Genomic DNA, 26700 nt, shown 5'->3' with positions numbered 1-26700 from the left:
CACTGGTGCCCCCACAAGGCTATTCTCTGCTACATATGCAGTTGGAGCCCTGGTTTAGTCCATGTATAGTCTTTTGGTAGTGGCTTAGTCCCTGGAAGCTCTGGTTGGTTGGCATTGTTGTTCTTATGGGGTTGCAAGCTCCATCATCATCCTTCCTCTAATTCACCCCAAGGGGTCCTGTTCTCAGTTCAGTGATTTGCTGCTAACATTGACCTCTGTATTAGACATGCTCTGGATGTGTATCTTAGGAGAGATCTATGTCAGGTCCCTTTCAGCATGCATTTTTTAGCTTCATCAATCTTATCTAGTTTTGGTGGATATATATATATATATATATACATATATATATATATATATATATATATATATATATATATATATATGTCACATGTGGGACAAGCTCTGAATGGCCATTCCTTCAGTCACAGCTCTAAACTTTGCTTCCATATCCCTTCCTATGGATATTTCTTCCCCCTTTAAGAAGGAGTGGGAGCATTCGCATTTTGGTCATCCTTCTTCTTGAGCTTTCTGTGGTCTATACATTGCATCTTGGGTAATTTGAGCTTTTTGGTTAATATCCATTTATCAATGAGTGCATACCAAGTGTGTTTTTCTGTGACTGAGTTACCTCACTCAGGATGATATTTTCTAGTTCATTCCATTTGCCTATGAATTTCATGTAGTCATTGTTTTTATAGCTGAGTAGTACTCCATTGTGTAGATCTAACACATTTTTTTTTATCTGTTCTTCTGTTGAAGGGCATCTGGGTCCTTTCCAGCTTCTGGCTACTATAAACAAGGCTGCTATGAACATAGTAGAGCATGTCTTTGTTGTATGTTGGAGCATCTTTTGGGTACATGCCAAAGAGAGGTATAGCTGGGTCCTCAGGTAGTGGAATGCCCATTTTTCTGAGGAACCTCCAGACTGACTTCCATAGTGGTTTTACCAGTTTGCAATGCCACCAACAATGGAGGAGTGCTCCTCTTTCTCCACATTCTCACCAGCATTTGCTGTCACCAGAGTTTTTTTATCTTAGCCATTCTGACTGGTGTGAGGTATAATCTCAGGGTTGTTTTGATTTTCATTTCCCTGATGACTAAGGATGTTGAACATCTCTTTAGGTGATTATCAGCCATTCGATATTCCTCAGCTGAGAATGTTTTATTTAGCTCTGTGACCCATTTTTTAATAGTGTTATTTGGCTCTCTGGAGTGTAATTTCTTGAGTTCTTTGTATATATTGGATATTAGCCCTCTATCAGACGTAGGATTGGTAAAGATCTTTTTCCAGTTTGTTGGTTGCTGTTTTGTCCTAATGACAGTGTCTTTTGCTTTACAGAAACTTTGCAATTTTATGAGGTCCCATTTGTTGATTCTTGATCTTAGAGCATAAGTCATTGGTTCAACACCACTTTCTTAATAAGCACCAACACTAACTTGTTAAGCTCATCATCGATGCCTTTTTCTGGGTTTCGGAAATTGACAGTTGGTTATCAAACCCCTACCAGTAGTGTCCTGAGTAAAGGCTGTTTATTTTACGCATGTAAATATTTTTGTACAACCCTTGTTTTTATGTTAATTTATGTCTATTGATATCATCACCTTCTATTTGATATGCATGCAAAATTTTGTTCCCTGTGCTTGACAAAGTATCAATGATGTGCTACAGAGAATCATCATATCCAAGCCTCATTACCATAATAAATACCTAATATTTTTAAATATTTTGGACACAATCTATTCTGGTCATATTTTTCCCCTCCTCAATCCAGATTCTTCATACCAACCCAACTTCATGCTCCTCCTCTCTCTCTCAATAAAAAAATAAAACAAATAACAAAGGCCAGAAAACCATAGAAATCAATAAAACAAAAATTACCAAACCAGGGTTCCTACTCCCCTTGACCCTCCTAAGACCCACAGGAATGCAGCTGTAGCCTGAGGTTCCAGGTGGATAGTAAGAAAACTATTGCTTATCCTTGTCCCAAGTCCAAAATTAGGAAAATTATCCAGCTATCCTATTTAAAGGTCTGCGGCTGATCAGGAATAAAATATTCACATCCATGGCATATCTGAATGCAATTTAAATTGTTGACAACATAAATTTAGTACATGTCTTGAGAACAGAAGACATGAATATGTGACATGTTAAATATTTGGAAGATATTTATCCAGCCCAGTTAGAGCATTAGATTCTTTGCCAAATTTAAAGGCAGTAGGAGATATTTACATAATAGACCAAATAGTCTAGATTTTGTATTTGGCTCTCTTTTGGACAATAGTACCTGAGATGAATATAAAGAAAATTTAAAGTGTCAGAAAGGAGAAAGGTTAAGAGTAACTGTGTGGTTAAAGAGAGATACCCATGAGCAAAAATTGCAATAAACTGAAAAATATATTGCAGAATTTAAATCTTCACCCATTACATGAAGAAGCCCAATACCCCAACATTGGAGAGTGTTGAGGAGGTTGAGAATATGCCATGGCCACAGTTATGATGATACTGATGGGAGACAAATGTACTAAAGTTTGATGATTTTGTCCTGTTAAGACCAAAAAAAATAATCCTGTTCCATTGAATGCCAATGTACCCTACAATATGGCCAAAGAGATTGCAGAGTGGGTTCTGGATTATGTTGTCCTGACATCAGTGGATCTAGATGATGGGCCTGACAGGGGAAATAAACACATTGTCAAGAGCATGTCGCGCTTGAAGGAAAGAAATTCAAGAATCCTCATGGAATGCTGCACCCTTTACTTCTGAAAAAAATTGGAAGTAAAGTTGAAAAGGTCAGTCTGTCAGCATTAGATGTGTACACACATAATGTAGACACAATTCCCAAATTACAGAGATATTTGGGTGTGATTTTATTAGACAGTCTCTATTTTTCTGTGTCAAAGACCTACAAGAAGTTACAGTGAATAGTACCAAGCACATTGCTCCTGGATTGTAAACATTACAGACTGTAGCTTCAATACAGTGGAGAAACACTTCTTAAGAAATAACTTGGAGGAAACACCCAACAATGTGCCTCAGATTCCCTAATCCCCTGGGCTGCCAGCAGGAAGAGACACCCAGGCATGTGCCCTAAGCCCACCAGAACAGAAAAACACTCACATGCCCATATCCCAGTCTGAAACAGCAAGTGTCCCTATGATGAGTGAATGTGTGATGCAAAGATGGGAAAGACATAGTGAAGAGGTGGGAGAGAAAATGATGTCTTGAGGTTAATGTATTGAGAAGGTAGGTTAAACTGGAGAGAGGACAGTGATGAGGAACAGGCAGATATCAGGAGCCTATGCAACCACCTGGGGTCATGGAGAGGTATGAACCAGGATGCTACTTCAGCCAGGGTCTGTGTTAATATCTGTGACCTATCTTACCACCAAAGGCCATCTAGATAATGATAGTCTGGGTTCCTGCCTTATACCATGTTAATATTCAGGGATCATAATGCTGCCAAGGGCCACATTGATCTGAGTAGCCTAGGCTGCCAACCTGAAGTCATTGTGACATTCTGGCCTGGGGAGCAGGTGATGATCATATCTGGGTCCATGGTCCTGATACAGCTAGGGTTTAAGTTGATATCCAAGACTATATGTTACTACCAAAGCCCATGGGGATGTCTCTGGGCTGATCTGCCACCTGAGGCTATGTTGATGTTCAAGCACTGTTCTGAGCTGCACTCCCCTCACTCTATGTGGTACACAAGTGAACTAACTCCAGGGACAGGAACATGGGAGAGCTGGCTCCATTCTTTACCAACTGTAGAATTCTGGAAGGCCTGCCTCCTACCTGAACTGAGCAGTAGAGTAGAGCTGTCCCTAGTAGCATGGGTACAGGAGAGCCAAACCCAAGGGCGAGAACAGGAGAACTGGCCCTTCATCCTGCCTGGACAAAGGGAGAGGGGTGGCCTTGGTAACACAAGCATGGAAGAATGGGTGGGTTGACTAACTCAGTTTCCACCCAGGCCCAGATCCAGGTCTCTGAGATGGTCCACCTCAACATCTACTCTATGTATGAACTGCTGTATCATGTGAAGCAGTAATTCCAAAGCTGTGCAGCTACCATGGCAATTTGTTTTTTTGTTTGATAGTATTTTGTTTTTATTTTTATTTTTTGTTTTCTTTTGGTAGGGAGGTTTCAAGGGTGGAGGGCAGACATGGAGAAACAGGGAGATGAGTGGGATTTGGTACATAATGTGAAATTCCCAAGGAACCAATAAAATACACACATACAAACAAACAAAAATCACAGAGTTCATTTTGTGTTGACTACTGGCATGAGGCCTTCCTTGAAGTATGGTTGACATATCCAGTGAAACTCCAATGAAGAAATTATTTTTTCTTTTCCCAGCAGCTATCGCCTGCATATTGTTTCTTGGTCAGGGTAGGGCTTTGTGCTTACTTCTGCTTCTCTATAATATGGTTTTGTCCGACTTGAAATGTGTGTGTCTTATGTGTCCTTTCACAGTCTCTGTAAGTTCATATGTGCATTAATTTTGTGTCAAGAAGATTCTGTTTCACTGGAGTAATCCATCACCTCTAGCCCTTAAAATCTAATTTTCTCCCTATCCCTGAGCCTTGATAGGAGAGGTTTGATAAAGACATTCTATTTAGGACTGAGTATTCCAAGGTTTCTCAATCTCTGCACATTGTCCAATTGTGAGTCTCTATGTTAATTATAACCTAGTGATTTAAGAAACTTCTCAGAATACAATTCACAGACCACACAAAGCTCAAGAAGAAGGAAGACCAAAGTTTGAGTGCTTCAGTCCTTCTTAGAGGGGGAAACAAAATACTCACCAGAGGAAATATGGAGACAAAGTGTCAGGCAGAGACTGAAGGAATGGCCATCCAGAGACTGCCCCACTTGGGAATTCATCCCATATGCAGCCGCCAAACCCAGACACTATTGTAGATGCCAAGAAGTACATGCTGACAGGAGCCTGATATATCTGTCTCCTGAGAGGCTCTGCCAGAGCCTGACAACTACAGAGACAGATGCTTGCAGCTGACCATTAGACTGAGAATGAGCCCCCCCATGTAGAAGAAAGGACTGAAGGACTGAAGGGGTTTGCAACCCTATAGGAAGAACAACAATATCAACCAACCAGGCACACCATAGTTCCCAGGGACTAAACCACCAAACAAAGAGTACACATGGAGCAACCCATGGCTCCAGCTGCATATATAGCAGAGGATGGCCTTGTTGGGCATTGATGGGAGGAAAGGCCCTTGGTTCTGTGAAGGCTCAATGCCCTAGTGTAAGGGAATGTCAGGGTGAGGAGGAGGGAGAGAGAATGTGGATGAGGGAGCACTTTCATAGAAGTGGGGGGAGGGGGAGCTGATAGAATAGGGATTTCGAGAGGACAACCAGGAATGGGGATAACATTTGGAATGTAAATAAAGAAAATATGCATAATTTTTCTTAAAGCAGGCTGAACCAAATAGGCTAAAGCAGAAATCCCATTCCTCCATGCTTTCTCTTTTGGTTCCTGCTTGAGTTCTAGCCTTGACTTCCCTTCATGATAAACTGTGAGTTGTAAAGTGAAATAAATCCTCTCCTCTCCAATAGATAGATAGATAGATAGATAGATAGATAGATAGATAGATAGATAGACAGACAGAAAGAAAAAGAAAAAGGAAAAAGAAAAGAAAAATTCTCTACTGAAGTTTGAGTAAAGCTCTGATATATGGGTATAAAAATATATTCTTAGTAGTCATTTACTAATGTATTCTTTTACCAGAACAATAGTATCTGATTATCCCCGAGACCCATGACCTATTAAACCTTGCATTCTTGGCCACCCTAGTAGTGTTAAGGTTTCATCTCATGAAGTGTGCTCTAAATCCAATTTTAAAAATTTCTAGCTATTTCCATGGTATTTGTGCTACTAGTGTACTGTCAGGGGCCACATAGGAAAAGCTAATAACTAGCAGGTCATCTTCCTGAGATGGTCGGCTTCAGATTAATCAGTGACAGATTTGCCCTCCAAGGTCAGGTCCAAGAGAATTCATTTCAGGAAAGATTCCTGCTATTAGTACATATTTCTTGTCATTATTAAACGTATATAACAATCACTAGGTATTAGCCACCTCTTTTGAGCAGATCTCTGCAGATGTATGAAGATGTACTATTTTGTAGTGATGCTATTAGACAAATAGATGACTTCTTAAGTATTAATGATGATCTTATAAAATTCCTAAAAGTATATCAGTGATTATTAAGCTTTTTTATAGTGAGACTGCTAGTAGGTCCTTTTCTGATAGTCAAACTAAAATGAAAACTTAGTCTCCCATGTGTCACCAGTTAATTGCCTATTAGATAGTAACCAGATTTTCCCCTACTCAAATCACAAACAAAGAGGTTATAAAACAATTAACCAAAGGTCATATGAAGAGAACTAATGATTTATTATAGGTGCTAAGACAGAAGATAAAATATTGACTGGCTTCATCTATGCAAAGCTTCACTAATAATGTGTTTTTTAAACTTTCTATGAACCTGTGGAGCTCTGATAGGTGATGGATTTTTAGCCAGATACTCCTAATGGATATGCATGTAAGCATTCTTTGTTGTAAACTTCTATTTCAATTTATGATTTAATTTTATATGTGAACTTGTGATGGAATTTTTAACATGTGATCATGTATACTGAAAGATGTTTTAAGTGCTGAGGACAAAGAGAAGATTTAGAACTGAGCTAAGAAGAACTGAGTAGACAGGGACCTGAGCTGAGGAGAACTTTTTAGACAGAACACTTTTAGACAGAACTGAACTTAAGAACTTAGAAGTATAGCCATAGCATTGGGAGAAAAGGCATTGAGAGTAAGAGCATTATTGTGACATCAGAGCAGGGGGAAAGACCAAGATTGGCAGTGTAAGTAGAATAACTTAGAAACTATAGATTGAGAACAATGTACAGAATAAAGAGGGAAAGAGGAAAAAGGAAGAAGCCACAGAGAGCAGAAGGAGCAGGAAGGAGTCTCCTTACTGTGGGACAGAACAAGTCCTTTCTTAACAACAAGGCAGGCTTACTCTTATCAAAAGGAGTAAAGTGTTTTTCTTACAAACTTGGGTTTAATTCATTTAACATAAAAAGGATAGAAGCTTTTTCTTTCCCTGTGTAATAAAGATTGGAGCATATTTCTCATCCAGGATGAGCTAAGTTCTTTCTGCATAGGTTCTTGCTCTTTTGTGCCATATGCACATGTAAGTATAAATATATGTATATAAGTATTAATTGTGAGAATGCATGCAAGCTGATCTCAAGCAGTTTAATGGAAATGTATAAATACACATGCATGAATCTGTATATAAACTCATGTGAGTTTATGCATATTTGCTTATGTAAAAGTTTTTTACTTCTGCGAGTTTTATTCTCTTTTCCTGGTTCAATAGAAATTTGTTGCTCCAAACTTCCCCCTAGCCCAAGAGGCATCTGGTCAAAAGGGAAAAGACTCTAGCAATTAACCCTTTACTTAATATTCTGCTGTTTTAGGATGCAGTGCTAAGCACCAGAGACTGCAGTTTCTGGCCTCAGAGGAAGACAAAAGCAGGTCAGCAGCATAGTAACTTAGATGAGGATGAGTAAACATTTTATTATTATACAGCAAATCTAACTATCTCATAAGACAAAGTGTTACCCCTGTATCTCATAACACAAAGTCTTACCCTCTGCTAATGTTCTTTTCCCTCCATTATTTCAAGAAGAACTGACAAGAAAGAAGGCCCTGCTGGTGCAGGCCCCAGCAGTGTACCAATTCATATCTTGAGAAAGCTCACTCCACAGCATCTCATTCTTCAAAAAGAATCATGCTTATTCAAATTGTTTTTATACCCTATTTTACATGGCAGATTATTTTGTCAAGTGCCTTGTTACTCTACATCCTAATTGAAACTTCCCTTCCCTCCTCTCATTCCAGTCCTTCCTTCTCATCCCCAGACCCCAATCCACTACTTTCTACCTTTCCACTTAGAAACAAAAAGGACTTTCATGGGTATCAACCATCCTTGGCACATCAAATTGCAATAAGACTAGAAACATCTTCTCTTACTTTAGGCTAGACAAAGTAGCCGATTTTGAGGAAAGGATACAAAGGCAGATAACAGAGTCAGAGATAGATCCTGCTTCCATTGTTAGGAGTCCTATATGAAGATCCAGCTACACATCTGTTACATACAGAAGGCCTAGGTCCATTCCCTACATGTTCTCTGATTGGCAGTTTAGTCTCTATGAGCCCCTATGTACCAGACTAGATAATTCTGTAGGTGTGTGTGTGTGTGTGTGTGTGTGTGTGTGTGTGTGTGTGTGTGTGTGTGCTTGTGTGATCTTTCTGACCTGTCCAATCTTTCCTATCCCTCTCCTGTGGGATTCTCCAACCTCCACCTAATGTTTGGCTATAAGTTTGTGTATCTGTTTCTATCAGTTTCTGGGTGAATTCTCTCTGATGGCACTTATGCTATACTCCTGTCTGCAAGTATAGCAAAATATTATTAATAGTGTCAGGGATGGACTTCCTTTTATGGGATGGGTTTCAATTTTGACCAGTCTTTGGTTCACCATTCCCTCAATTTCTGTTCCATGTTTACCCCTGCACATCTTGTAGGCACAAAAAATTGTGGGTCAAAGGTTTTGCGACTGAGTTGGTGTTCCGGGCCCTCCATTGTAAGTCTTGCCTGGTTATAGAAAATGGTCATTTTAGGCTCCAAATCTCCCTTTGCTAGGAGTCTTGACTTGGGTCAACTTTATAGATTCCTGGGAATTTTCATTATCCTAGTTTTCTAGTTTGTCCCACAGATGCCCATCTTTATTCCAGTTGTCTTTCCCAGTACTTTATTCCTTTGTCCTTCCTGTACCTGATCCCTCTTGTACCCCTGCAGACCCCATCCCCACTCAATCCCCTCCCTCCATACAAAATGTCTCATGTTTATTCTGTTTCCCCTTCTTAGTGAGATTCAAGATTCCCCTTTTGGCCTTCCTTGTTACTTAGCTTCTTTGGGTCTGTGGATTTTAGTATGGTGATACTCAACTTCATAGTTCAGAAAACTAAACATGGTATGCACTCACTAATATGTGGATATTAATTATGAAATGAGTACTTTTCTCAATACTACACAAGAGGATTTAAATTCCCACCCTTTTAAAATAATTATAGTTTTCAGTTAAAACACTGAGAAAGAATCAGTAACTGAGTTAGTACAGCATTAATTATCCTAATGTAATGAAATAATTGAAACCTTTGAAAGACCACATCAGGTAAGATTAGCAATAAGGAGGGAAATAAACTGACTCAACAAGATTTAAAGTTTTATACTCCACCCACACAGTGAATTCAACAAGAGAAAGGATGGATAAGAGCTTCCTAACAGAGATATCATCTAAATAAAAATGCAAAGGTAATTTTAAAATTTATTTGTTATAAAGCTGCATGTAGCCAATGAACATGATTTGATGATTTTAGATATAAACATATACTTAAGGTAAAATAACTACAATCATATAAATAAACATATTTACACCTTCTAAAGTTTCCTCATCTTATATGTATTTTTGAAAACATAAATATTTTAACTAAAATATTTCCAGTACAATGAAGATGGAGATTCCCATTTAAACGAATGAAAAAGTTTTCTCTGTGTCACACTACTAATGACTCATAGGCAAAGGACAACAAATTCAGGAGTTATGAAGAGTCAAAGAACACTGGAATCTATAAAGAGTAGAAAAGATTGCTAAAAATATTGAGAATTTGAAAGGTACCATAGAGAAAAGTGAGAAACAGCCTGTGACTTCAAACTGGACTTCTTGAGAAGAAGAGAAAAAGCTAAAACTACAGGCACAAGTAGCCTAGAAGAGAGATTCATGGTTAAGTGAACAAAATTAGAGTTCTTCAGAGTGAATGTCTTACTAGGAGCAAATGAGTTCAAACTAACAACTATGTAATAACACAGTTGATACCATTCAAGTCTGAATTAAAGGTATTCTTAAAGTTTCATGATTACTAATTCTCTGGGGCCCAGAATCAATAAAGAATATGTCTTAAATGTTTGCTTTTCAGTGTCACAGCTCTCTGTACCCAGATCCCGCTAAAAGAAAGCTGTTCTCACAGGAGTGCTGACACACCTGAGAGCACAGGTAAGACCATCACTTCTGCTCCAAGGGACTGGATAGGAGCCATCAGGACACAGGAATCAAGGAGCAGTCCAGAACACAATCCTTCCTGATTCTGCCTGCGCCTGTAGCTGACACAGTACCACAGGTCTCTATACTCAGATCTCACTGGGAGAGAGCTGGATTCTCAGAAGTGCTAACACTCCTGAGAGCACAAGTGAGACCACCACTGCTGCTCACATTCCTAGCACAGAAGAAACCTTCTGGAGCCCTCAGGACACAGGAATATAGGAGCGGTCTGGGACAGGATCCTTCTGCTTTATGTCTGTGACCTGAAATGACTGTGTACCACAGCTCTCTATACCCAGATCCTGCTAGGAGTGCTGAGACACAGGCTTACCGGAGGGTCAAGACACTGTCATAGACGGCTAGAACCGCTAATACCAGAGATAAGAAAAAGGCAAAAGGCAAGGGCAAGAATTTAAGCAAAGAAACTAAGGCCACTTGGCATCATCAAAACCCAGTTTTCCCACCAAAGCAAGCCCTGGGTACTCAAACACAAGATTCTAAAAAACAAGATTCTGATTTAAAATCACAACTCATGGTGATGTTAGAGGACATTAAGAAGGAAGTAAATAACTCCGTTAAAGAAATACAGGAAAACACAGATTAAAAAAATAGAGGCCATTACAGAGGAAACACAAAAATCAACCAAACGTGTGAAGAAATTGAACAAAACCATTCAGGATCTTAAAGTGGGAATAGAAACAATAAAGCAATCACAAAGGGAGACAACCTTGGAAATAGGAAACCTAGGAAAGAGATCAGGAGTCTCAGATGCGAGCATTACCAACACAATACAAGAGAGAAGAGAGAATCTCAGGGTCAGAAGATAACTTAGAAAACACTGACACAACCATCAAAGAAAATGAGAAACTCAAAAAGCTCCTAACCCAAAACATCCAAGAAATCCAGGACACACTGGGAAGATCATACCTAAGGATAATAGGTACAGCAGAGAGTGAAGATTTCCAATTTATAGGGCCAGTAAATATCTTCAACAAAATTATAGAAAAACAATTTTCCTTTAACCTAAATAAATAGATGCCCTTAGCATACAACAAGCCTACAGAACTTGAAACAGATTACACCAGAAAAGGAATTTGTCCCATCACATAATAGTAAAAACAACAAATGCACAAAAAAAGAAAGAATGTTAAAAGCAGTAAAGGAAAAAGATCAAGTAACGTATAAAGGCAGACCTATCATAATTACACCAGACTTCTCAACAGAGAATATGAAAGCCAGGAATCCTGGGCAGAGGTCATACAGACCCTTAGGGAACACAAATGCCAGCCCAAGTTACCGTATACAGCAAAACTATCAACTAACATTGAAGGAGAAACTAAGCTGTTCCATGACAAACCAAATTTACACAATATCTGTCTATAAATGCAGTCCTACAAAGGATAATAAATGGCAAAGCCCAACCCAAGGACAGAAACTACGCCCAACAAAAAGCAAGAAAGTAATCCCCTTGCAACAAAACCAGAAGAAGAGAAGCACAGAAATATAAACCCACCTCCAAATACAAAAATAACAGGAAGCAACAATCACTATTCCCTAATATCTCTCAACATCAATGGACTCAATTCAGCAATAAAAAGACACAGATTAACAGACTGGATGCATAAAGAGGACACATGATATTCATCAAAGGAAAAATCCACCAAGATGAACTCTCAATTCTAAATATCTATGCTTCATATGCAAGGGGAACACTCATAAAAGAAACTTTACTGAAACTTAAAGCACATATGGCACCTCACACAATAATAATGGGAGACTTCAACAGCCCACTCTCATCAATGGACAGATCATGGAAACAGAAACTAAACAGAGACATGGAGAAACTAACAGAAGTTATGACCCATATAGATTTAACAGATATCTATATACATTTCATTCTAGAACAGAAGAATATACCTTCTTCTCAGCATCTCATTGTACCTTCTCCCAAATTGACCATATAATCAGTCACAAAACAGACTCAACAGATATAAGAAGATTGAAATAGTCCCAGAGATCTTATCAGATCACCAGGAACTAAGACTGATCATCAATAAAAATAAAAACAATAGAAAATCCACATACACATGGAAGCTGAAAAATTATTTACCCAATGATAACTTGGTCAAGGAAGGAATAAATAAATTAGACTTTTTAGAATTTAGTGAAAATGAAGGCACAACAAACCCAAATTTATGAGACACAATGAAAGCAGTGCTAAGAGGAGCACTCATAGCTCTGAGTGCACCCCAAAAGAAACTGGAGAGAGCATACAATAGTGGCTTGACAGCACACCTGAAAGCTCTAGAACAAAAAAAGTAGGAAACACACCTAAGAGGAGTAGACTGCAGGATATATTCAAATTCAGGACTGAAATCAACAAAGTGGAAATGAAATGAACTATCCAAAAATCAACAAAACCAGAAACTGTTTCTAGAAAATCAACAAGATAGATAAACCCTTAGCGAGACTAACCAGAGGGCACAGAGAGAGTATCCAAATTAACAAAATCAGAAATGAAAAGGGAGACATAACAACAGAATCTGAGAAAATTCAAAAAAATCAAGAGATCCTATTACAAAACTGGAAAATCTTGATGAAAGTAAAATCAGGGTCAGATAAACCATCTAAACAATCCCATACCTCCTAAAGAAATAGAAGCAGTTATTAAAAATCTCCCAACCTCTTCCTGGTTGCTGTCGCTGCAGAGAGCCCGTGGGCAGCACCTCACGAGCGAACTTGAGCCCCGGGACCACAGGTAAGACCAAATTTTCTGCTGCAAGAAAGCTGCCTGGTGAGCTTGGGACACACTGAAGCAGAATTCCTGTAGAACCGGGCACGTTCTGTGTTTACCGGAAGTCCCACACCCGCGGATCCTGGCCCGCAGCCACTCTCTGCCCCCAGACCCTGTAAGAGAGAGATCCAACCGCCTGGTCAGGTGGGCACTCCTGAGGCTGCAGAGCGGAAGAGACCACCAACACTGCTCACCCCTGCCCACATCCCTGGCCCAAGAGGAAACTGTATAAGGCCTCTGGGCTCCCGTGGGGGAGGGCCCAGGAGCAGCAGGACCCCTGTGCCTGAGACACCACCAGAACCAGAAGGAAACAGACCGGATAAACAGTTCTCTGCACCCAAATCCCGTGGGAGGGAGAGCTGAACCTTCAGAGAGGCAGACAAGCCTGGGAAACCAGAAGAGACTGCTCTCTGCACACACATATCGGACGCCAGAGGAAAAAGGCAAAGACCATCTGGAACCCTGGTGCACTGAAGCCCCCGGAAACGGCAGCACAGGTCTTCTTGGTTGCTGCCGCTGCAGAGAGCCCGTGGGTAGCACCCCACGAGCGAACTTGAGCCTCGGGACCACAGGTAAGACCAACTTTTCTGCTGCAAGAAAGCTGCCTGGTGAACTCAAGACACAGGCCCACAGGAACAGCTGAAGACCTGTAGAGAGGAAAAACCACACGCCCGAAAGCAGAACACTCTGTCCCCATAACTGACTGAAAGAGAGGAAAACAGGTCTACAGCACTCCTGACACACAGGCTTATAGGACAGTCTAGCCACTGTCAGAAATAGCAGAACAAAGTAACACTAGAGATAATCTGATGGCGAGAGGCAAGCGCAGGAACCCAAGCAACAGAAACCAAGACTACATGGCACCATCGGAGCCCAATTCTCCCATCAAAACAAACATGGAATATCCAAACACACCAGAAAAGCAAGATCTAGTTTCAAAATCATTTTTGATCATGATGCTGGAGGACTTCAAGAAAGACGTGAAGAACTCCCTTAGAGAACAAGTAGAAGCCTACAGAGAGGAATCGCAAAAATGCCTGAAAGAATCGCAAAAATCCCTGAAAGAATTCCAGGAAAACATAAATAAACAAGTAGAAGCCCATAGAGAGGAGACACAAAAATCCCTGAAAGAATTCCAGGAAAATATTAATAAACAAGTAGAAGCCCATAGAGAGGAGTCACAAAAATACCTGAAAGAATTCCAGGAAAACACAATCAAACAGTTGAAGGAATTAAAAATGGAAATAGAAGCAATCAAGAAAGAACACATGGAAACAACCCTGGATATAGAAAACCAAAAGAAGAGACAAGGAGCTGTAGATACAAGCTTCACCAACAGAATACAAGAGATGGAAGAGAGAATCTCAGGAGCAGAAGATTCCATAGAAATCATTGACTCAACTGTCAAAGATAATGTAAAGCGGAAAAAGCTACTGGTCCAAAACATACAGGAAATCCAGGACTCAATGAGAAGATCAAACCTAAGGATAATAGGTATAGAAGAGAGTGAAGACTCCCAGCTCAAAGGACCAGTAAATATCTTCAACAAAATGATAGAAGAAAACTTCCCTAACCTAAAAAAAGAGATACCCATAGACATACAAGAAGCCTACAGAACTCCAAATAGATTGGACCAGAAAAGAAACACCTCCCGTCACAAAATTGTCAAAACACCAAACGCACAAAATAAAGAAAGAATATTAAAAGCAGTAAGGGAAAAAGGTCAAGTAACATATAAAGGGAGACCTATCAGAATCACACCAGACTTCTCGCCAGAAACTATGAAGGCCAGAAGATCCTGGACTGATGTCATACAGACCCTAAGAGAACACAAATGCCAGCCCAGGTTACTGTATCCAGCAAAACTCTCAATTAACATTGATGGAGAAACCAAGATATTCCATGACAAAACCAAATTTACACAATATCTTTCCACAAATCCAGCACTACAAAGGATAATAAATGGTAAAGCCCAACATAAGGAGGCAAGCTATACCCTAGAAGAAGCAAGAAACTAATCGTCTTGGCAACAAAACAAAGAGAATGAAAGCACACAAACATAACCTCAAATCCAAATATGAATATAACGGGAAACAATAATCACTATTCCTTAATATCTCTCAATATCAATGGCCTCAACTCCCCAATAAAAAGAGATAGATTAACAAACTGGATACACAACGAGGACCCTGCATTCTGCTGCCTACAGGAAACACACCTCAGAGACAAAGACAGACACTACCTCAGAGTGAAAGGCTGGAAAACAACTTTCCAAGCAAATAGTCAGAAGAAGCAAGCTGGAGTAGCCATTCTAATATCAAATAAAATCAATTTCCAACTAAAAGTCATCAAAAAAGATAAGGAAGGACACTTCATATTCATCAAAGGAAAAACCCACCAAGATGAACTCTCAATCCTAAATATCTATGCCCCAAATACAAGGGCACCTACATACGTAAAAGAAACCTTACTAAAGCTCAAAGCACACGTTGCACCTCACACAATAATAGTGGGAGATTTCAACACACCACTCTCATCAATGGACAGATCATGGAAACAGAAATTAAACAGTGATGTCGACAGACTAAGAGAAGTCATGAGCCAAATGGACTTAACGGATATTTATAGAACATTCTATCCTAAAGCAAAAGGATATACCTTCTTCTCAGCTCCTCATGGTACTTTCTCCAAAATTGACCATATAATTGGTCAAAAAACGGGCCGCAACAGGTACAGAAAGATAGAAATAATCCCATGCGTGCTATCGGACCACCACGGCCTAAAACTGGTCTTCAATAACAATAAGGGAAGAATGCCCACATATACGTGGAAATTGAACAATGCTCTACTCAATGATAACCTGGTCAAGGAAGAAATAAAGAAAGAAATTAAAAACTTTTTAGAATTTAATGAAAATGAAGATACAACATACCCAAACTTATGAGACACAATGAAAGCTGTGCTAAGAGGAAAACTCATAGCGCTGAGTGCCTGCAGAAAGAAACAGGAAAGAGCATATGTCAGCAGCTTGACAGCACACCTAAAAGCTCTAGAACAAAAAGAAGCAAATACACCCAGGAGGAGCAGAAGGCAGGAAATAATCAAACTCAGAGCTGAAATCAACCAAGTAGAAACAAAAAGGACCATAGAAAGAATCAACAGAACCAAAAGTTGGTTCTTTGAGAAAATCAACAAGATAGATAAACCCTTAGCCAGACTAACGAGAGGACACAGAGAGTGCGTCCAAATTAACAAAATCAGAAATGAAAAGGGAGACATAACTACAGATTCAGAGGAAATTCAAAAAGTCATCAGATCTTACTATAAAAACCTATATTCAACAAAACTTGAAAATCTTCAGGAAATGGACAATTTCCTAGACAGATACCAGGTATCGAGGTTAAATCAGGAACAGATAAACCAGTTAAACAACCCCATAACTCCTAAGGAAATAGAAGCAGTCATTAAAGGTCTCCCAACCAAAAAGAGCCCAGGTCCAGACGGGTTTAGTGCAGAATTCTATCAAACCTTCATAGAAGACCTCACACCAATATTATCCAAACTATTCAACAAAATTGAAACAGATGGAGCACTACCGAATTCCTTCTACGAAGCCACAATTATTCTTATACCTAAACCACACAAAGACACAACAAAGAAAGAGAACTTCAGACCAATTTCCCTTATGAATATCGATGCCAAAATACTCAACAAAATTCTGGCAAACCGAATTCAAGAGCACATCAAAACAATCATCCACCATGATCAAGTAGGCTTCATCCCAGGCATGCAGGGATGGTTTAATATACGGAAAACCATCAACGTGATCCATTATATAAACAAACTGAAAGAACAGAAACACATGATCATTTCATTAGATGCTGAGAAAGCATTTGACAAAATTCAACACCCCTTCATGATAAAAGTCCTAGAAAGAATAGGAATTCAAGGCCCATAACTAAACATAGTAAAAGCCATATACAGCATACCAGTTGCTAACATTAAACTAAATGGAGAGAAACTGGAAGCAATCCCACTAAAATCAGGGACTAGACAAGGCTGCCCACTCTCTCCCTACTTATTCAATATAGTTCTTGAAGTTCTAGCCAGAGCAATCAGACAACAAAAGGAGATCAAGGGGATACAGATCGGAAAACAAGAGGTCAAAATATCACTGTTTGCAGATGACATGATAGTATATTTAAGTGATCCCAAAAGTTCCACCAGAGAACTACTAAAGCTGATAAACAACTTCAGCAAAGTGGCTGGGTATAAAATTAACTCAAATAAATCAGTTGCCTTCCTCTATACAAAAGAGAAACAAGCCGAGAAAGAAATTAGGGAAACGACACCCTTCATAATAGACCCAAATAATATAAAGTACCTCGGTGTGACTTTAACCAAGCAAGTAAAAGATCTGTACAATAAGAACTTCAAGACACTGAGGAAAGAAATTGAAGAAGACCTCAGAAGATGGAAAGATCTCCCATGCTCATGGATTGGCAGGATTAATTTAGTAAAAATGGCCATTTTACCAAAAGCAATCTACAGATTCAATGCAATCCCCATCAAAATACCAATCCAATTCTTCAAAGAGTTAGACAGAACAATTTGCAAATTCATCTGGAATAACAAAAAACCCAGGATAGCTAAAGCTATCCTCAACAATAAAAGGACTTCAGGGGGAATCACTATCCCTGAACTCAAGCAGTATTACAGAGCAATAGTGATAAAAACTGCATGGTATTTGTACAGAGACAGACAGATAGACCAATGGAACAGAATTGAAGACCCAGAAATGAACCCACATACCTATGGTCACTTGATTTTTGACAAAGGAGCCAAAACTATCCAATGGAAAAAAGATAGCATTTTCTGCAAATGGTGCTGGTTCAACTGGAGGGCAACATGTAGAAGAATGCAGATCGATCCATCCTTATCACCCTGTACAAAGCTTAAGTCCAAGTGGATCAAGGACCTCCACATCAAACCAGACACACTCAAACTAATAGAAGAAAAACTAGGGAAGCATCTGGAACACATGGGCACTGGAAAAAATTTCCTGAACAAAACACCAATGGCTTATGCTCTAAGATCAAGAATCGACAAATGGGATCTCATAAAACTGCAAAGCTTCTGTAAGGCAAAGGACACTGTGGTTAGGACAAATCGGCAACCAACAGATTCGGAAAAGATCTTTACCAATCCTACAACAGATAGAGGCCTTATATCCAAAATATACAAAGAACTCAAGAAGTTAGACTGCAGGGAAACAAATAACCCTATTAAAAAATGGGGTTCAGAGCTAAACAAAGAATTCACAGCTGAGGAATGCCGAATGGCTGAGAAACACCTAAAGAAATGTTCAACATCTTTAGTCATAAGGGAAATGCAAATCAAAACACCCCTGAGATTTCACCTCACACCAGTGAGAATGGCTAAGATCAAAAACTCAGGTGACAGCAGATGCTGGCGAGGATGTGGAGAAAGAGGAACACTCCTCCATTGTTGGTGGGATTGCAGACTGGCAAAACCATTTTGGAAATCAGTCTGGAGGTTCCTCAGAAAATTGGACATTGAAGTGCCTGAGGATCCAGCTATACCTCTCTTGGGCATATACCCAAAAGATGCCTCAACATATAAAAGAGACACGTGCTCCACTATGTTCATCGCAGCCTTATTTATAATAGCCAGAAAATGGAAAGAACCCAGATGCCCTTCAACAGAGGAATGGATACAGAAAATGTGGTACATCTACACAATGGAATATTACTCAGCTATCAAAAACAACGAGTTTATGAAATTCGTAGGCAAATGGTTGGAACTGGAAAATATCATCCTGAGTGAGCTAACCCAATCACAGAAAGACATACATGGTATGCACTCATTGATAAGTGGCTATTAGCCCAAATGCTTGAATTACCCTAGATCCCTAGAACAAACGAAACTCAAGATGGATGATCAAAATGTGAATGCTTCATTCCTTCTTTAAATGAGGAAAAAGAATACCCTTGGCTGGGAAGGGAGAGGCAAAGATTAAAACAGAGACTGAAGGAACACCCATTCAGAGCCTGCCCCACAGGTGGCCCATACATATACAGCCACCCAATTGGACAAGATGGATGAAGCAAAGAAGTGAATACCGACAGGAGCCGGATGTAGATCGCTCCTGAGAGACACAGCCAGAATACAGCAAATACAGAGGCGAATGCCAGCAGCAAACCACTGAACTGAGAATAGGTCCCCTATTGAAGGAATCAGAGAAAGAACTGGAAGAGCTTGAAGGGGCTCGAGACCCCAAAAGTACAACAATGTCAAGCAACCAGAGCTTCCAGGGACTAAGCCACTACCTAAATACTATACATGGTCTGACCCTGGACTCTGACCCCATAGGTAGCAATGAATATCCTAGTAAGAGCACCAGTGGAAGGGGAAGCCCTGGGTCCTGCTAAGACTGAACCCCCAGTGAACTAGACTATGGGGGGAGGGCGGCAATGGGGGGAGGGTTGGGAGGGGGACACCCATAAGGAAGGGGAGGGGGGAGGGGGATGTTTTCCCGGAAACCGGGAAAGGGAATAACACTTGAAATGTATAGAAGAAATACTCAAGTTAATAAAAATAATAATAATAAAAAAAAATTTCCCAACCAAAAAAAGCCCAGGACCAAATGTGTTTAGTGCAGAATTCTATCAGACTTTCAAAAAAGACATAATACCAATACTGTCCAAAGTATTCTACAAGTTAGAAACAGACAGTCCTCTGCACAATTCCTTATATGAAGCCACAATTTCACTTACACTTAAACTACACAAGGATCCAACAAAGAAAGACCAATTTCCCTCATGAATATTGACACAAAAATACTCAATAAAATTATTGCAAAATAATTCCAAGAACAGATCAAAATGATCATCCATCATGACAAAGTAGTGTTCATCCTAGGGATGCAGGGAGAGTTCATTATATGGAAGTCAATCAACGTAATCCACTATATAAACAAACTCAAAGGGAAAAAAACTACATGACCATCTCATTAGATGCTGAGACAGCACTTAACAATATCCAACACCCCTTCGTGTTAAGAGTCTTAGAAAGATCAAGTCAAGGCCAATACCTAAACATAGTAAAAGCAACATACAGCAAATCAGTAGCTAATATTAATCTAAATGGAGAGAAATTTGAAGCAATCCCATTAAATTCAAGAACTAAAAAAGGTTTCCCACTCTCCGTACCTTTTCAAATAATACTTGAAGTCCTACCCAGAGCAATCAGACAACAAAAGGAGGTCAAAGGGATACAAATTGGAAAGGAAGAAGTCAAAATGTCACTATTTGCAGATGATATAATAATATACACAAGTAACCCCCAAAATTCCACCAGTGTACTACTAAGCCTGATAAACAAATTCGGCAAAGTGGCTGGATATAAAGTATTTACAAATAAATATTCCAGAACCTGAGAAATCTTTTTCGTTCTTGTTCTTTTTCATTCCTTCTCTCCTTTCTTTCCTTTTTCCTTCCTTTCTTGAAGTAATCTCACAGAAGTCAAGGCAAACCTCATATTTTCTGTCCTCTTACTGCATTCTGGGAAGATTACAGTTACATCTGGCTACATTTTTCTTAACATCCCATATTACAGATCACATGCTATTTGAGAGTCCACAGGCCTATAATAGGGGTTATTTCAAGGTTCTCATGGTTGATGATAAAATATCTTGTCTTGACCACAATTTACTAGTTATCTAAAGTAACTTAGTTCTTGAGCAACCTGTTAAATATCTTTCTTGTTTTTCTCAGGCCAGGAATGCAGTTTGGGAGCTTCTTTAACTTTCTTTGCCTCCATATCTTTTAGTTAAAGATACTAGGAAGCCTGTGCAGACTCTCCTTTTTTCCCCATTTTAACCTTATCCTGGGGAAAACACCTGTAGGATACTTCTCCTGTTTTCCTGCCTCAGATCTCTCAAGAAAAAACAACTGGTCAGTTGTATTTGCTGCATGGCTTTGTGTTGGGACAGGATGCTCACTGGATCAATTGCGTGAGATGAATTTGGACTTGCAATGAGTATATGAGGACATTACACCTTCATAAGTCAAGGAATACCTGCACCTCTCATGTCTCATGTGGATTTATCTTTCATGAGGATTTCGTGAGTAATTAGTCCATAGAGGATAATGAATAAAAAAATGTTTGAGGTATTGGTAATACAGCGACAGAATATTAAAGCAAACACAGAGAGGACACTAAGATACCCATTTTAACCAGCTTTATCCATCTGAGAATGCATCCTTCTACTCTGTAGTGATTTTAGTGAGACTGCCCACTACTTTTGTCTCAGATATTAAAGTATCTGGTGGGCTATTTGCAGAGGTTTAGTCTTGCTGGAGGGGCATACCACTGGAGGTGACCGTGTGGTCACGAGTGAAAATGTGAGCTTTTAGCTTCCTGCTCCTGCCACTTGTAACTATTCTTCACCATCAGAATGGATCCTTATTCTTCTGAACCTTTACATCAAAATAAACTCTGTTTTCCCTTCCATCACAGTGTTTCCTCACTGAAACAGAGAAGTGATTATCATGCATTCAAACAACATATGGACTAAAATGCAACATATTCAGGAATATTAGTGTGGTATAATGGCAAATGATTCTGTACCATTTTAATATAATCTCTGCATAAATAGTAGGAGGTTTGACCATGATCATTTCATTAGATGCTGAGAAAGCATTTGACAAAATTCAACACTCCTTCATCATAAAAGTCGTGGAAAGAACAAGAATTCAAGGCCCATACCTAAAAATAGTAAAAGCCATATAAGGCAAACTAGTAGAAAATATTAAATTAATGGAGAGAAACTTGAAGCAATCCCACTAAAATCAGGGACTAGACAAGGCTGCCCTCTCTCTCTCTCTACTTATCTCTCTCTCTCTCTACTTATTCAATATAGTTCTCAAGTCCTAGCCAGAGCAATCAGACAACAAAAGGAGATAAAAGGGATGCAGATTGGAAAGGAAATAGTCAAAATATCACTATTTGCAGATGATATGATAGTATATTTAAGTGATCCCAAAAGTGCCACAGAGAACTACTAAACCTGATAAACAACTTCAGCAAAGTGGCTGGGTATAAAATTAACTCAAATAAATCAGTAGCCTTCCTCTACTCAAAAGAGAAACAAGGCAAGAAAGAAATTAGAGAAACGACACCCGTCATAATAGTCCCAAATAATATAAAATACCAAAGTGAGACTTTAACCAAGCAAGTGAAAGACCTGTATGATAAGAACTTCAAGCCTCTGAAGAAAGAAATTGAAGCAGATCTCAGAAGATAGAAAGATCTCCTATGCTCATGGATTGGCAGGATTAATATTGTAAAAATGGACATGTTACCAAAAGCGATCTACAGATTCAATGCAATCCCCATCAAAATTCCAACCCAATTCTTCAGAGAGTTAGACAGAACAATTTGCAAATTCATCTGGAATAACAAAAAACCCAGGATAGTTAAAACTATCCTCAACAATAAAAGGACTTGTTAGGGAATCACTATCCCTGAACTCAAGCAGTATTACAGAGCAATAGTGATAAAAACTGCATGGTATTGGTACAGAGACAGGCAGATAGACCAATGGAACAGAATAGAAGACCCAGAAATGAACCCACACACCTATGGTCACTTGATTTTTGACAAAGGAGCCAAAACCATCAAATGAAAAAAAGATAGCATTTTCAGCAAATGGTGCTGGTACAACTGGAGGTCAACATGTAGAAGAATACAAATCGATCCATGCTTATCACCGTGTACAAAGCTTAAGTCCAAGTGGATCAAGGACCTCCACATCAAACCAGACACACTCAAACTAATAGAAGAAAAACTAGGGAAGCATCTGGAACACATGGGCACTGGAAAAAATTTCCTGAACAAAACACCAATGGCTTATGCTCTAGGATCAAGAATCGACAAATGGGATCTCATAAAACTACAAAGCTTCTGTAAGGCAAAGGACACTGTTGTTAGGACAAAATGGCAACCAACAGATTAGGAGGAGGAGGGATTAGGGGGATGTTTGCCTAGAAACCAGGAAAGGTAATAACAATTGAAATGTAGATAAGAAATACCCAGTTTAATAAAGATGGAGAAAAAAAGAACAATAACAAAAAATAATAGACAGGAAAAGAAAGTAGGAGGTTTGAGAGTTTGAGGCTTGCTTTCACTGTGGAGTAAAATTTTATCTGAGGGAAGGAAAGAAGTGAAGAGGGAAGCAGTGGTGGGAAGGAGAAAGGGAACGGAGGAAAGGAAGGTCCCAGTAGATTAAAGAAAAAATGGACAATAAGAGTTGCATTTCCAGTGTCTCCTCCATCTGTGTACACAGTCTGCCAGGCTAACAATATGGTTAAGCCCATTGCCAAATGCAGAACGACTCCACAATTTTCTCCGCCGCATTACCTCCCACACACACTATACCTGGCTGTACCAAGAGCAGCTGAAAACAGCTATAGAGCTGCAAGGTACTGAATCTTCAAGGAATGGGACATAAGACCCCAAAGCCAAAAGAGGAGGCAAAGAGTAGACTACACCTCAGCATGATATACATTATTCAAAACTACCTGCAAGCCTTCTCACCATAAATAACAGCTTATGAAAATAGTAAACAGAATTGTTCCTGTCTAAGAGAAATGCAGGGACAAAGAATGGAGCAGAGCCCGAAAGAAAGGCGGTCCAGAGACTACCCCACATAGGGATCCATGCCATCTGCAGGTAACAACCCAGACATTATTGCTGATGCCAAGAAATGCTTACTGACAGGAGCCTGGTATGGCTGTCCCCTGACATGCTTTGCCAGAGCTTGACCAATACAGATGCTGATGTTTGCAGTCAAACATCAGGCTAAGCCCAGAGAGGAGAAGGATTGAAGAAGTTGAAATGGTTTGCAATTTCATAGGAAGAACAACTGTATCAACCAACCAGGCACCCCAGAGCTCCTGGGATTAAACCACCAACTAAAGAGTAAAAATGGAGTGGCCCATGGCTCCAGCTGCATATGTATCAGAGGATGGATCTTGTCAGGCATAAATGGGACGAGAGGCCTTTGGTCCTGTGAAAGCTCGATGCCCCAGTGTAGGGAGGGCAATGCCAGGGTGCGGAGGGGAAAAGAGTGAGTGGATGAGAGATCACCCTCATGGATGCAGGGGATGAGGGGATGGAATCTGGTTTCCGGAGGGGAACCAGGAAAGGGAGATAACATTTAAAATGTAAATAAATAAAATAACCAATAAAAAATATTTTCAGGGTAGTCCGGGGCAGGCAGCTGACAGGATGAGGCTAGCAGCCGGTGGGACAGGGCGAGCAGACGGCTGGACTGGTTTCGGAGACCGCGCCTCTTGCTGCAAGTTGCCATAGCTGCTTTTGACAGCTTCTACCTCTTATACAGGGAAATCGTCTAGTCTTGCAATTGCTGCATGGAAGCACTGGTCTTGGTTGGGGCCTGGTACACAACCCGAAGAGCATCACAGTCATCTGTAACTTCTACAGTCTAGTCAGGCTACACTTCATCCCTAGCCTGGGGAGCAGGCTCCATCTGATCAAGCGGTATGGAAGATGGGTGGTCATCAGTGGAGCTACAGATGACATCGGGAAGGCCTATCCAGAGGAGCTAGCAAGCCATGGACTCAATATCATCCGGGTCAGTCAGGAGGAGGCGAAGCTGCAGGCTTTGGCCAAGTATGTAGCTGACACATACAGGGTGGAGACACTTGTCTTGGTGGCAAACTTCAGCAGAGTCCGGGAAATTTATGCTCCAATCCGAAAAACCCTGAGAGACAGAGATATTGGCATCCTGGTGAATGACATGGGTGCATTCTACCCCTATCCACAGTATTTCAGCCAGGTTCCTGAGGACATGCTCTGGGACATCGTGAGCGCGAACATTGGGACTGATATGGTGCTTCATGGGATGATGGACGGAAAGAAGGACGCCATAGTCACAGTTTCTTCCTGCTCCTGCTGCAAGCCCACCCCACCCCACAGCTGGCTGCTTTTTCTGCGTTCAAGGCCTATATGGAGCACTTCAGCCAAGCTCTGCAGTATGAGTATGCCTCTAAAAGGATCTTTGTGCAGAGTCTGATCCCCTTCTACGTGATCAGCAGTGTGACTGCACCTGTCAGCTTCCTGCACAGATGCTGGTGGCTGGCACCTTAGCTGAGACTGTATGCACAGCATGCCATGTCGACCCTGAGCATTTCAAAAAGGACCACAGGGAACTGGTCTCATTCTATTCAGTTCCTTTTCCCACAGTATATGCCTGAGTGGCTCAGGGTGTAGGGTGCAAACCTCATCAACCTCTCCTTATGGAAAGAGGCCTTATCCTGCCAAGCCTGAACAGGGAAGCTTGGGAGAAGTTTGGCCAAGTCACAATCATCTACGGTATTCTGGCATTTGGAAGAACACATTTACTTGACCTGTGTATCATCTCTTACTGAGTACCTAGTGTATTGCCATTCTTCATGACACCGACTTTTAAGTCTAAGAAAACCTCAGGGACCACATGGGTGGCCCAGGACACATGGCCATGAAGCTTGAGAACAGAACCGGATATTTCTGCAACACTTAGAGTGTGTCTGGCTAGCTCCTGTAAGATCTTGTGCTAGCTTTTCTTCCTTGCTCTTATGAGAAATAACCTGTTTTCCTTTCATAAGTGGTTGATTATAGTATTGTCTTTCAAAGTGCCCATTATGCTGGGTGTGGTGGCTCATGCCTTTAAGTCCAGCACTTGGGAAGTTGAGACAGGCGGATTTCTATGAGTCTACCTGGGCTACGTAGTGAGTTCCAGGCCAGCCAGGGATACGCAGTTAAGCCTATCATTTAAAAAATATGATGCTCATCAGAAAGACAACAGAAAAGTGTTATTTTCAAATTGTGAACTGTTAGTGTAGGTGGTGTTAACACTAGACGTGTGTCATACCACATAGTTCCATGGGGAGGAGGGTGTCTGCGTGTACACGCTGCATTTCCCTAAGGTCCCCTTAGTACCATGTGTGTGCTGCGTGCCTGAGCAAAGTTATTGACAAGACTTTACTAGAGACTTTGCCAGGAAAAGGTAATGGGGAAGCTTTCCCAAAGAAAACATCTGGGTTACTCCTTTTCCTATCCTGGGCTTGCCATGTCTGACACTGCTTTCTTTGAGTGGTTTTTGTCTTTCTAATTCTTTATGTAGGCTTCATTCCTAGACTGGGACACAAAACAAGTTGTCTTTTGACTTTTAAGGTAATTGTGTGGCTAAGTAGTGATTTTTCAGTGTATCCATATTTTAACTGATCCCCTTTAGAGCTTGTTAGAACTGGTTTTCATATACTTTTCTAAGCAATACAAATTTATCCCAGGAGCATTGTTGATAAAATCATCAACTGTTTGTGGAATAGTGGTTTAAATATGGGCAACTTCTGTGTGTGGTACCAGGCAGTTGTTGAAGTGATTTTAGGAGCTCATTTTTAACCTGTGTAATGAATGTGTACATTACAGGAAATGCTTTTATTAGTGAGAAAGTACTTTACATAAATAAACAACATGGGTGCACACTGAAACTTTAATTGGGTCTTATAAAACTAACCTCTTGAAAGGGTCTGATTCCTAACACTTGGAAACCCAGAAGTCATGGCAGCTTGTGCAGAGTGGAGAATGTGGAGATCACTCTTGTGGTGGTGCTACTGTACCTGGGAAGTGAAA

The 26700-nt window shown here is 40.2% G+C and overlaps 2 pseudogenes; both read left to right on the top strand.

The window, feature by feature from the left end:
* Positions 1-2155: 2155 nt before the first annotated feature.
* Positions 2156-2922, top strand: Lias-ps2 (lipoic acid synthetase, pseudogene 2; annotated as a pseudogene).
* A 21458-nt stretch (positions 2923-24380) lies between these two features.
* Positions 24381-25356, top strand: Hsdl1-ps1 (hydroxysteroid dehydrogenase like 1, pseudogene 1; annotated as a pseudogene).
* The last annotated feature ends 1344 nt before the right edge of the window (positions 25357-26700 follow it).

The sequence above is a fragment of the Rattus norvegicus genome, chromosome 1 (genome assembly GCF_036323735.1).
Source record: "Rattus norvegicus strain BN/NHsdMcwi chromosome 1, GRCr8, whole genome shotgun sequence".
NCBI classification, from domain to species: Eukaryota; Metazoa; Chordata; class Mammalia; order Rodentia; family Muridae; genus Rattus; species Rattus norvegicus.
Note: the sequence above shows the minus strand (reverse complement) of the source record. Positions and strands in the feature narration are given on the sequence as shown.